The sequence below is a fragment of the Pseudonaja textilis genome, chromosome 3, assembly GCF_049901715.1.
Source record: "Pseudonaja textilis isolate UNSWEBS1 chromosome 3, rPseTex1.2, whole genome shotgun sequence".
Lineage (NCBI taxonomy): Eukaryota > Metazoa > Chordata > Lepidosauria > Squamata > Elapidae > Pseudonaja > Pseudonaja textilis.
The window spans coordinates 122,190,455-122,203,742 of NC_141992.1; positions in this window are offsets into that span (position 1 = coordinate 122,190,455).

Sequence of the window (13,288 nt, forward strand, 5' to 3'; positions counted from 1 at the left end):
CCTAGTATCAAACAGATTTCATTATGAGTTCAGATGCTCCAAAGCACAGTATGGGCATTTCTGCAATTTCTGCTTGATTGAGTCATTGGAACACAAAGTAAATGTTCAAACTTGGGAGCTGGATTTCAATCTTTCTACATGCTGGGGGCTGCTCTTGGGACAAACACAACTTATGATGCCTCTGCTTTATTGTGGAGAGCTTTATTATCTACTTCCAGCATGAGGAGGCATTATGGTTGAATGAGATGCTGGAATCGATTATTATAACAAAACCTTCCCTTGCAATTACCCCCTCATGGATTATTTCTAAAATAATTTTTAATAAAGGAGGTCTGTCATTCAACCAGGAGATGTCAGCTACTTTGGAAGACACTTCTGGAGGCTTGAGGAAATAGATGGAGGCAGGAGCTGATGTATGAATGGTACATGCAGCTTTGAAGTCTGCTAGATTGTGGATGAATATCATTGATGCTCCACCCCAACCAGCAAGACATCAGATCAAATCAAATCTTTATTATGTTCATAGACCAACATAAAGCCAGATATCTTCATTTGATACTGGTGGAGTTCAGAGGAGTAATTTCTTAACATTTTCTTACAGATGTAGCAGAAACTGTTTTCTAAGTACAATAATGCAGGCTTGATTCAGATTATCATTCAAGTTAGACACTCAGTTTGGCTTCAAGGTCTTGTGCACCAAATGTTGGCATCCCTGCACTCTTTATCTTCCAATGCTTGGAGCTCATGTAAAGGCAGAGCTGGTTTACATCTTCAAACTCAGGAGTACTGGCTCAATGTCATCTAAGGAACTAGGATAACATTTTGGTTTCTCTACTGATATAGTTCTGTGCCTTATTAACAGGTGGGAATGTAGCTTAAAAGCAGCACACAAGGAAGAAAGAGACTAGGATTGAGTACTTGTTCAATCATTGTTATAAAATTTATAATGTCTGAAATGGCCATTCAAATAAATCTACAGCACTTTCAAGAGAATTAAAACAAACACACTGAATTCTCTGTGGTAATATATTTTATTAATTATTTTCTGTAAGTCCTTTGTACAGCCATTTCGCATAGATCTAGGGATATGCAGACACTCCTGGTGGGGGCAGTAGTGCCTTTGTTATGGGTGTTTCGTCCTGTTTTGATCTGCCAGCTTAGAAGGACCAGGAAAATAGGTGAAAGTTCATGGTACACAGCAGAGACGTTCCCATGGGACTTTCCGTGCCTGTATGTTCTCATGGGACTTTCCGCAGCTGTATATTCTCATTCTGTTGAGGTCATTTGTTTTTGATTCTGTACTTTTGATTTCTTTCTTAAATAAATACTGCTACCTGAGTTCGCTCGGGGCTGGCATTTGCTCAGACGTTTCCCTGCGTCTCATTTCAAGTGCCAGACCACCACAAGTGGTGACCCCGATGTGATAGCTTGGAAGGCTATACGTTCCGACGTGATAGCTTGGAAAGGCTATACGTTTCCCGCATCCTATACTCATCGTCGCGGACGTCGACTGGGCCCTCATCTTCTTCGCTGGACGGAGATAGATTCTTTTCGTGAGTATGGGGGGAGATCTCTCGAAGGCTCAGAAAGGGCACATCAGGGAATTGAGAGGGATCATAGGGAATAGTTTTGGTTTTGGAGTTCATAGTAGAGGACATGCCGTAGGAAAGAAAGAAATTGAGGACTTATTACAATATGTTTGGAAACATATTCAGTCATATCCAGAGGGAGGTAGTATTAAAGTAGAGTCCTGGAAAAAGATAGGGAAATTTTTGCACGAGGAACCTCGTGCCCCTTCTTCAATTTTGTTAACCTGGAGGGTGGTTATGGATGCGTTAGCTACTTATGAACAACCGCTCCTAGCACCCCCCGAAGAAGGTTTGCCGCCTTACCATGCGGTACGTTTATTGCCGCCGACGGCACCTCCGGATAAATCCAGAGGACTGTCAGGCGCTGAAAATACTTTGTCAGAAGATAAGAGTTTACCTTTAAGAGTTCAAGTAGATGCAGTTACTGCAGCTATTCAAGAAGCAAAAAATAGAGGGGAATTATCAGGAGATGATTTGGTGGAGTTTGGAGTAGAGATTCAACTTAATCCAGTAGAAATTGGCATGGACGCTGCATTAAATCCGCAGTGGGAGTGGAAGCCTTTACCTCTCAGAGTTTTAAAGGAAGTTAAGCAAGCAGCAAAAGAATATGGTGTTAGATCGCCATATACTCAGGCGTTGTTAGAAGCAGTTGGTTATGGAAATAAAATGATTCCGGCTGACTGGAGAGCTCTGTTGAATATGATTTTAACTCCAGCTCAATATTTGGTGTTAGATCAGAAATGGAGACAGCTGGCAGTCCAGAGGGGAACAGCACATGTTACCCCAGATCAGCTTTACGGAGCTGGTAATTTTACAACAGTGGAACAACAGAGAGATGGAATGCCTGAGGAGGGGTTCGTTCTTCTCCCACAATTAATTTTTCAAGCCGTAGGGGCTCTCCCTGACGGTGAAGGTGGTGAGAAGACCTTTACTAACATCAAACAAGGGAACAATGAACCCTATGAAAATTTCATTAGCAGACTGAAATTGGCTATTGAAAGGCAAATTGACAATCAATTCGCCCGGAACGAATTGCTTTTGAAGTTAGCAGTAGAACAAGCTAACACAGATTGCAGAAAGATCTTAAATCCACTTGTAGCAAGTGGAGAGCGAGAAATCGCAGATTTGATTAATGCATGTAGGAAGGTTGGGAGTCAGTCTTTTAACATGGAGACTTTAGCTCTGGCTCTGCAAGCAGGAAATGCTAAAAAGGGAAATTGTTTCAATTGTGGGAAGCCTGGACATTTTAAAGCGCAATGTCGGGCTCCTGGAGTGGGTCAAAGTCAGCAAAATAAGAGATCAATGGGACAGGGTGTTCGTCCTAAATCAGTGTGCCCGAAATGTAAGAAAGGATACCATTGGGCATATCAGATGCTCCTACAGTTTTTACTGATGGAGGGAAAGTTTTTGGTGCTTGTGTTTGGAAAGATAAATCTGGAATTTGGCATACAAAAGTGACATCAGAGCAGAAGTCTGCCCAGCAGGCAGAACTTGCTGCTGTAGTTTTGGCTTTTCAAAATTTTCAAAATCAGGATTTTAATCTAATAGTGGATTCTTTGTATGTGTATAATTTGTTACCCTTTGTAGCAGGTTCTTATTTGTCTCCTGGTATATCACCTGATATTTTAAGATTGCTTTTGTTATTGCAAGGATGTTTGGAGCAACCTGTGCATGTGTGTTTTGTTGCCCATATTCGTAGTCATAGTAATTTGCCTGGAATTTTATCACAAGGTAATGCCAAAGCTGACAGTGCTGTAACTTCAGTTCTCACTGTCCAGCCATGGGACAGCCATAGTTATTTTCATCAAAATGCTAAAGCGTTGGCACACCAATTCAAGCTTACTGCTGCAGAAGCTGCTGCCATAATTCAACAATGTCCAACTTGTTCAAAGCAAGGCACGGCTATCCCTATGGGAGTCAACCCCAGGGGGTTGAAACCTTCAATGATTTGGCAAATGGATGTTACTCAATATCCATCATTTGCACCCTGGAAGTATATACATGTGACTGTGGATACTTACTCAGGATTTTTAATGGCTACCCCTCAAAGGGGTGAGGCGGTTAAACATGTCATCAATCATTGCATTAAGACATTTTCAGTTGCTGGTACGCCACAAACTTTAAAAACAGACAATGGTGCGGCTTATCGGAGCACAGTCTTTGATCAGTTTTGCAAACAGTGGTCCATGGAACATAAATTTGGGATTCCATACAATTCCACAGGACAGGCTATTGTAGAGCATCATAATGGCATGCTCAAAAGCATGTTAGCCAAATTAAATAAAAAAGGAGGGAAGCTCCTGGGACTTCCGGCAATTCAAGATCATTTAAATCTAGCTTTATATACTTTAAATTTTTTAAATTTGTCTGGTAACCCCCCTGCGAGTGCGGCCAGCAGGCATTTTTCTTCTCCTTCTACAGATGCAGTGAGGCCTCGGGTGTTGGTGCAATTCCTCCCGGATCCGGCATGGGTTCCTGCTGAGCTGATTACGTGGGGACGTGGTTATGCAGCAGTCGAACATCTTGGTCAAATTCATTGGGTTCCTGGTCGGTGCGTTCGGCCTGATCATTCGCAGGCACCAGTGAAGGAGGTTTCGGAGGAGCAGGATGGCGTTCCTGTGGTTCCTGATTCACCTGTGGTTCCTGATTCTCTTGATACCGGCAGTCTAGGCGCGGCACTGTGAAGGCTGGGAAAAGATGACTGCTTATCTGAGGTTACCAACTTGTATGCAGCAGGTTCCTCTGGGGAACCGGACTAAATTGATCTGCAAACAGCGGCATCCTTTGATTTTTCCAGCATATTGGTCCTGGCATAAAGATCAAGACATTCTTTACCCGGGACCTGACAAGGATATTATATCTTCAGCTTGTGCAACAACTTTGATCCTGTTTCATGTTTCTGTTTCAGACTATGGACAATATCGATGTCAATTGGAGTTGCCTAAGTTACCTTATACAGACTCTCTTTCCATTCGTCTTATGCCTCCACGGACTCTAATACGGAGGCAAAGAGCTGTTATTATCACAGAAACTAGAGACCTTGGTGGGATGCGTATTCGTAATCGAGAAGTTGATTCTGGCCTGACTATAGGTGGTAATTTGTGGACTCAGATTTCTAGGGCAGCAATCCCACCTTTGGGAATAGCTATGAACTATAGAGATATTCATATTTTAAATAATTTTACTGTTGCTATGTTTAATAATACTATTAGAAGCATTAAGATGTTAAATGAAGAAGTGTCTGAAATTCGCCAAGTTACTTTACAAAATCGTTATGCTTTAGACATAATGTTAGCTGCCAAAGGAGGAGTTTGTGCCTTAATTCATTCACATTGTTGTGTTTTTATACATAATTATGAGCCTAACATTACAAGAACTGTTCATGATATGGAAGACCGTATAGCTGAACACGAAGCAGGAAAAGATGGCTTCAATAAGTCACTTTGGACTTTGCTATGGGATTGGCTTCCTGACAGCTCATGGTTACGTTTATTGCTTCAATCAGTTGTAGTAATTGTTGCTATACTTATTATGTTATGTTGCTGTATTCAATGTATTCCTAATCTATTTCAAATGTGTACCTCAGCCTTTCAACGTATGGGACCAGGTCGCGAGGGAACTGTGTACTATGCCACTAAAACACCCCCCATCTTTGAATAAATAAAAAAGGAGGGAATGTGGTAATATATTTTAATAATCATTTTCTCTAAGTCCTTTGTACAGCCATTTCGCATAGATCTAGGGATATGCAGACACTCCTGGTGGGGGCAGTAGTGTCTTTGTTATGGATGTTTTGTCCTGTTTTGATCTGCCAGCTTAGAAGGACCAGGAAAATAGGTGAAAGTTCATGGTACACAGCAGAGACGTTCCCATGGGACCTTCCGTGCCTGTATGTTCTCATGGGACTTTCCGCAGCTGCATATTCTCATTCTGTTGAGGTCATTTGTTTTTGATTCTGTACTTTTGATTTCTTTCTTAAATAAATACTGCTACCTGAGTTCGCTCGGGGCTGGCATTTGCTCAGACGTTTCCCTGCGTCTCATTTCAAGTGCCAGACCACCACAATTCTCACAAGCAGGAAATACATACTTTGCATGAAAATCCCTGCTGGATCTGAAAACAAACTATATCTCATTCTTCTTCAGCTGAGGCTTGTTCTTCTTATCTAGTGCTCTTTGACTCCCATGAATCAAGAGAGACTTTATTTAGGCCATTTGGATCTATTTAGTTTTCACTTTGTTCATCTTTCTTAATTTCCTCCCTTTTTAGAATAGAATAGAATGAAACAGTAATAAATGAAAATATTTAAAAATATATTTTAACACTTAACTGATTTCTGCAAAGATACAATTCAAACCTAGATTGTCTCTCATTGCCCCCACTAAGCTCCATAAACCCTAGTTTGAATCAATACAATCTATGGTGCTGAACACAGATGAATAAATTTTAGAGCATGCCTTGTAAATATATGCATGTATCTTCCAAATTTGCATTCAATTTACCATCATCGTCATCATCATCATCATCATCATCATTATTTTGCTGTTGTACTAATGCTGATTTTTCACTGTCTGCTTGAGTGTTGGTGAGGGAAAACTGAGGGGAGAAGATAATAATGGGATCCAAATCGTTTTTTTTGGGGGGTGGATATCATGACCAAATCATTTGGTAAGTATAGTGAAGTGGTGTTGTTTGCTAAGATTTGATGGAGAGTTTGAAAAAAAGTTAGACAACCTGCTTGAGGATTTGGAATATTTGAAGAGATGGAGTGTTGGCCTGCTTACCAGTTTGGAGTCAAGATTAGAATATTCTAACGTAAAAGTACAATCAGATCTCCAGAAGACATTCACAGCCTATCAGGGGAGAGACTATCCAAGTCCACCTAGACTTATAAAGTCTGTTCAAGGATCAATGGCAGCTATGTTAGGAGGCCTTTCATACAATTACATGTTGTGCATTAGTTACAGCCATTCCTATAATGGGTGGCCCTGCTCATAATCACTCACATCCTGATTGGATTATATTCTAGATGGGGGCTGCCCATCAAAACATTCAAACATTTTAAAAGCTTCAGTTGGTCAAGAATGTGGTAGCCCTGATCATGATGGATATTAAAATTTTCCTGGGTGACCCTTCATCTAAATTTCCAGATGTGATTCAAGATGCTGATTGTCACCTTTAAAGCATCACAAGACCTGATTATCTAAATATTCTTCATATTTATCTACCACACTAGATTGACTAGCTTCAGTTTCCTTTAGAAACCTGTGTGATGACTTCCCTGGATGCTTTCTCAAATACCACTCTAGAAGTCATTTCTAGAGGAGATGAACCAGTTCCTAGCATGTCAAGAGTAGAGTTGATTAATGGCTCAGAGCAGTTGGTTGAAGTGCAGCTACAACAGAACAATCCTGAGGCTCCAGGTGGGGGAAGCAGGCAGCTGTAGCTGGTCAGTGATGAGGAAAAGGAACTGTACCAATCCAAGAACACATAGGGCAGAGAAAAGGCAGGAGCAGAGAAGGTCATCCAGATCAGGGGTCACCAAACTTTTGGACCTCAGGGACCACCAAACTCATAATTTTAAATCTTGCGGACCACTAATATGAATTTTGACTGGCGGTGGTTTGCTGATGTTGGTGGGAGATAGAGAGAGATCCGATCTAACCTTGGAGGGTTGGTTGTGATGTTCTCTCTCTCACACACACACACACAGAAACACATGCACAGAGGTCCCTCACATACTCCCACCCCTCCAAGGCAGCCACATTCCTAACCTGCTTTTCAGTTTCATTTTCAGCGGGGAGAGATCAAGATCCAATCTAACCTCAGAGGGCTGGCTGTGATGTTCTCTGTCTCTCTGTCTCTCTCTCTCTCTCTCGCTCACACACACACACACATGCACAAATGCACACACGCACACACACTGCTCCAAGGCAGCCACATTCCTAACCTACTTTTCAGCTCAGTTCTCAAGGGAGGGAGAGAGAGATAAGATATTCTGCGATCACAAATAAAGAATGATCAATCGGTAGGAAAACAGGGTGGGGGATTTTCCTGCAGACTTTTTTTGAGATTTTTCACAGGGTCTTCTTTTTGGGGAAAATCCCAATAAAAGTCTTCAGGAAAATTCCCCTTTTTCCTACTGATCAATTGTTCTTTATTTGGAATCACAGGATACTGTGATACTGCTTTGTTCTCAGGGAGTGAGGAGAGAGAGACTTTTGGTTTCATGCAAGGAAAGCAGTAGAAGTCTTTCTTTCTCTTTCCCAAACTCCACCAGAAATGAGTCTTTGCCAGCACAGCCTCTTGAAACACGATGCCTTGCAGGATCCCAAAGACTCATTTCTGGCAGAGTTTGGGGAGAGAAAGAAAGACTTTTGCTGCTTTCCTTGCATGCAGCCAAAAGCATAAGAAGAAAGAAGCAGAAAGAAACAGCCCAGTGGCCAGGTGAGGTACATGGAGAAAGTGGGGAAAGTTCCCCCCTCTGCCCTTTCCCCCCTCCCCTCACTACCTCCTGTTGTTCACAATGCAAGCAATGCAAGCCCTGTGTTCCCACAGGCCATGTGGGTAGTGTAGCTTTGTGCAGCCTGGATTAATTGCTTGGGGATGAGATTTCTCTGCGGATCACCAAAATTTTATCTGGTTGGCAACCACTGAGCCAGATTATTCATGAGAAGAAAGATTCTGCCATGCCCCTGGTGGAGACTGACTCTGAAGGAGAGGAAGAACAGCCAGCAGGAAGTAGAAGGGTGGCTCCAGAGGTTGTGGAGGAAGCTGGGGAAGGGCAGAGGCCGGCTGAGTAGGCAGAGAAGGACCCAGGCCCATCCCCTATCCATCCTAGGGCATGTAGGGAGGAGAGGATAAGGGAAAGACATGGTATACTAGGAAGAAGCCCTTGATCCTCTTCATGGGATGCAGATGTGAGAACTGCATAAGAGTTTGGACCTGCACACTAGCAAACACTGGAAACAAAGAGTGTTTTATTTCTGGATGAAGTTTACCTTGGTTGGTGTTCTTCCAATGGACTATACCTGGTTATGTTCTTGAAGTTTGTAATTAATTATCCTGTTCTGTCATGGAACTTTCTTCAGTGTGGTTTGTTTTTTGTTTTTTTATTGCTTCATTATCTGCTCTTTGAATTTGGACTGTGTCTTCTGACATAGCAGGCTCAAACCTCCTAGTCACAACACTATCCCTCACCGCAGGGCCCTTCCCCTGAGTCTGATGATCCGGATGCGGTTTCGATGAAAATTGTGCATGAAACATCCGGATAAGGTCTGGGGCGTGAACCGTGGAAGCATCCTCCCAGCCTCCCGACGAAGTACTGAAATCGTCCTTTCAACCAGTGAGAATCCCGAATGCTGACCACCGTATCATCAACAGCAGGGACAACCTGCTGTCCCTGGACAACCACACCCTGTCCCACACAGCCAGCAGAGGCATCCTCCGACGCTAATGATCCGCGAACCTTTTATAATCCGCCTTAGCCCATTCCAATTGTTGGGAAATCAATTGGTACACTGAATGTAGTTCAGATAAAAAGTCTCGTGTTTCTGGAACCGGGGAATCCAAGATCGACAAGGGGAAAAACCTTAGATGGTAACCCACATTTGCGTAAAAAGGCATCATGTGAGTGGAGGTGTGCTGAGAATTGTTAAAGGCAAACTCTGCCAAGGGGAGATAGGTCACCCAATCGTTCTGTCGATGGTTGACAAAACATCTGACGTATTGGGTGAGGATGCCAATTACTTTCTCAGTCCCGCCATCGGTCTCCGGATGGTGCACCGAGGCCAAACATACTTGCACCCGTAATGCAGTCATTAGGCTCTTCCAGAATTGAGCAGTAAACTGGACACCACGATCCAAAACTACTCTGTCCGGCAGACCATGCAAATGGAATACATGTTGCAGAAATAGTTGGGCAGTAACACGAGCCGATGGTAATTTCCGACAGGGGATAAAGTGGGCCATCTTGGTTAGCATATCAACCACCACAAGTACCGTGGTATAACCCGACGAAGAGGGCAAATGTGTTAAAAAGTCCATGGAGATTGCCCCCATGGTCGGTTTGGAGTCAGTAGTGATTGAAGGAGACCAGGAGGCACACCTGACACAGCTTTCGCTTGCCGACACGGTACATAGGAGGCGATGTAGGCAAAGACATCGTGCCAGACTTGAGGCCACCAAAAAGTCCTTGTGACCAGATGAAGGGTTTTAAAGAACCCAAAATGGCCTGCAGATGGGTTGTCATGACATTGGGTCATGATGAGGGCTCTAAGTGTTCTGGTGGGCACGTACAATCGGCCCCAATGTCGTAGTAACCCTCCTCCAGAGTCCATGGGGAGTCAGGTCCAATTTCCCCCATTCTTTGCTGTGACCAATCGTCTAAGCACTGCGCCTCTCATACCCGAGCCCTTAAATCCACCAGTTCCTGGATAACGGCCAAAGATTCCGGTGGCAGTACCGTACATGGAGGAAGGGGGTCCTCAGGACAAAGATACTCCAGTTTACGGGACAGAGCATCTGCTCTCTGATTCTGACCACTGAGAATGTAAGTGACCGGAAAGTTGAACCTAGCAAAGAACAACAACCACTGGATCTGTCGTTGGTTCAATTTCCTAGCAGTGGTCAAGTGCTCCAGATTACGATGATCTGTCCGAACCTCCACCTTATGCCAAGCCCCCTCAAGGTGATGTCGCCAGGTCTCAAATGCAGCCTTGATGGCCAGCAACTCTTTTCCCCAGATTGTATAATTGCGCTCGGAAGTAGTAAGTTACCATGAATAATATGCGCATGGAAAAAGAGGTGCGCCATTGGCTGGGGCTTGTAACAACACCTCCCCAATGGCCACGTTGGATGCATCCATCTCTACACAAACGGACGATGAGGATCAGGATGCCTCAATATTGGTTCTGCAATGAAGGCTTTCTTGATGGCCTCAAAGGCCTGTTGCTGCGGGGGGCCCCACTGGAACGGGACCTTCTTGGGAAGGAGCTGGGTGATAGGATCCGTCAGCTTGGCAAAACCTGGGATGAATGATCTGTAATAATTAGCGAACCCCAAGAGACGTTGCACATCTTTCACTCAACAAGGGGGTTCCCAACTACACAAAGCCTCTACTTTCCATGGGTCCATGGCAATGCCTTCGGGAGAGATGATATGCCCCAAGAACTCTATGGAAGTCTGGAGAAAGAGGCATTTCTCCAGTTTCACATAGAGTTTATGTTCCTGAAGACATTGTAATACCTGGCGGACTTGGCAAAGGTGGCTTTCCCTGGAATTAGAATAGATGAAAATGTCATTCAGGTACACCACCACGAACCGATCAAGCATGTCCTGTAATATATCATTCATCAAATGCTGGAAGACTGCGGGGGCATTGGTTAACCCAAATGGCATCATGGTATATTCAAAGTGGCCGTATCAAGTACCAAACACTGGCTTCCATTCGTCTCCTTCGCGCATATGCACCAGGTTGTAGGCCCCTCGAAGATCGAGCTTGGTGAAAATAGTGGCCTCCCTCAACCGCTCCATCAACTCTGGAATGAGCGGCAAAGGATAACTATTCTTCACCGTAATGGCGTTCAACCTGCGGTAGTCACAACACAAACATAAATCTCCTGTCTTCTTTTTTACAAAAAAGTACGGGAGCGGAAAGAGGAGACGACGACGGCTGGATAAACCCCTGGGCCAAGTTCTTGTCCAAGAAATCATGAAGAGCAGCCAATTCGGGCTCAGACATAGAATACAGACAATCCTTGGGTAGCGGAGCATTGGGCAGTAGGTCCACAGGACAGTCATAGGGTCGATGCGGGGGTGACCGATCTGCCTCCTTCTCGTTAAAAACATCTGAAAAGTCAGATAATTCAGGAGGTGCAGAGACGGTGGGGGCAGCAATGTCTTGACCAGTGCAGGTGTGTCGTAGATGGTCCACACACTAAAGACTCGGGAACGAAATGGCGTTCTGTGCCCATGCCACCTGAGGATCGTGCAACCATAGCCAAGCCATTCCGAGAACCAAGGGGAGATGGAGGTCTGATGTGATGTAAAAACTAATCGCCTCCTCATGGTCCCCAATGACCAGGCGTAATGGCTAAGTAGCAAAACGAATAGGCCCAGCCGGCAGTTCCCTCCCATCAATTGTTTCCACCTTAATGGGAGGGTCCACCGCAACCAAGGGAATGTCAAAATGTGTTGCAAAAGCCCGGTCCATAAAATTGGTCATAGCCCCCAAATCCACTAACGCAACCACAGGAATCCCCTCCGACCGGGACTGCAAGAAAACCCGTGTGTCCAAAAGCAAATGTCGGGGAGGACCAGAGTTCACCTCTGCTACTTCGGGCAGTTGTTTGTTACGTGCCCTGTTTCCCGACTGTACAAGATTAGAATCGGGCACTGGCTTTCGTGCCCCCCCGTCGTTTACTAGGACAGGAACTTGCAAAATGTCCAGACCCCCCACAATACAGACACAAGCCTCCCTGGAATCTCTGTGTGCGTTCTTGTGCCGTCAAACGAGGGTGGACCACACCCAACTCCATCGGTTCCTCGGTCCTTGACACGGCACTGTGGGAGACCTGGGGCGTTGGTTGCACTGGATGTTGCTGCATCTTTGAAGGGGAGGGCTGCTCCAGAACTGAGCATCTAGTCTTTTGCCATTGAAGCTGGGCATCAATGCGCAAACATTGCACCACCAGAGCATCCAGGGTTAGAGCCGGCTTCACATGCACCAACTTGTCTTGTATTTCCTCTGCCAGACCATCATGGAAAGCGTCCTTTTGGGCTGCCTCATTCCATGCAGAGTCCATGCAGAGCAGACAAAACTCTGAAATGAACTCCTGCAATGGGCGTTTCCCCTGGCGAAGTTCCTTTAAGCATCTGGTGGCAGTCTGAGCTTTTATGGGGTCCTCATACATCGAGCGTAGATGGTGCCAAAAGCCCTGATAGTCCGTTAGTAAGGGACTATTTTGCACCAATAAAGGAGTGGCCCATCTAGCAGCCGAACCCGACAAAAGACTGATAACAAACCCCACCCGAGCCCGGTCATCAGGAAAATCTTCTGGCCACAGAGACATAAAAAATTGACACTGCCCCATGAAATCCGGGAACATTTCAGGCTGTCCAGAGAATTTATCCGGCACAGCTACCAGGCATTTCCTATGGGGAAGGGCAGGAGGAGCAGCAGGAGCTTGCATCAGCATAAGCGGTTAACCAGCTGGGTGACTTGTTGCTGCAAAACCTGGTTATCATGTAGCAGTTGAGTTATCTGCTGCTGCTGCTGCTCTAGCTTTTTTTGTTCCATCTTAGTTAGAAGATAGTGTTCAGGGTTCTGGTCAAAAATGTTCTGTCTCACCTGTGGCCACAAGGTGAGAGTCCAAATGTCCAAAGGAAAAAACACAAACAGACAATATCAGGAACAACAGAGTTAACTTTCCTTTGGCTGAATTCATCGTTGACAGTTTTCCCAGAAGCTGTCTGCAAATTCAGATAACGAGCAGAACTATAAATCAGAGCCGAACGGCAAACAGAAAATTTTGTCCAAACTACAGACGCAAATTAACAAGTTTGACCCGAATGGGGATTCAAAGCTAACATGCCTCCTTATATTCCCTGAGGGGCGTGTCAGTCTCTTTCCTCAGTCCCTGATTCGACGTCTCCTTCCAGTTTGTGCTTGACGTTTCTGCTTACGTCTGTTCCTTGCA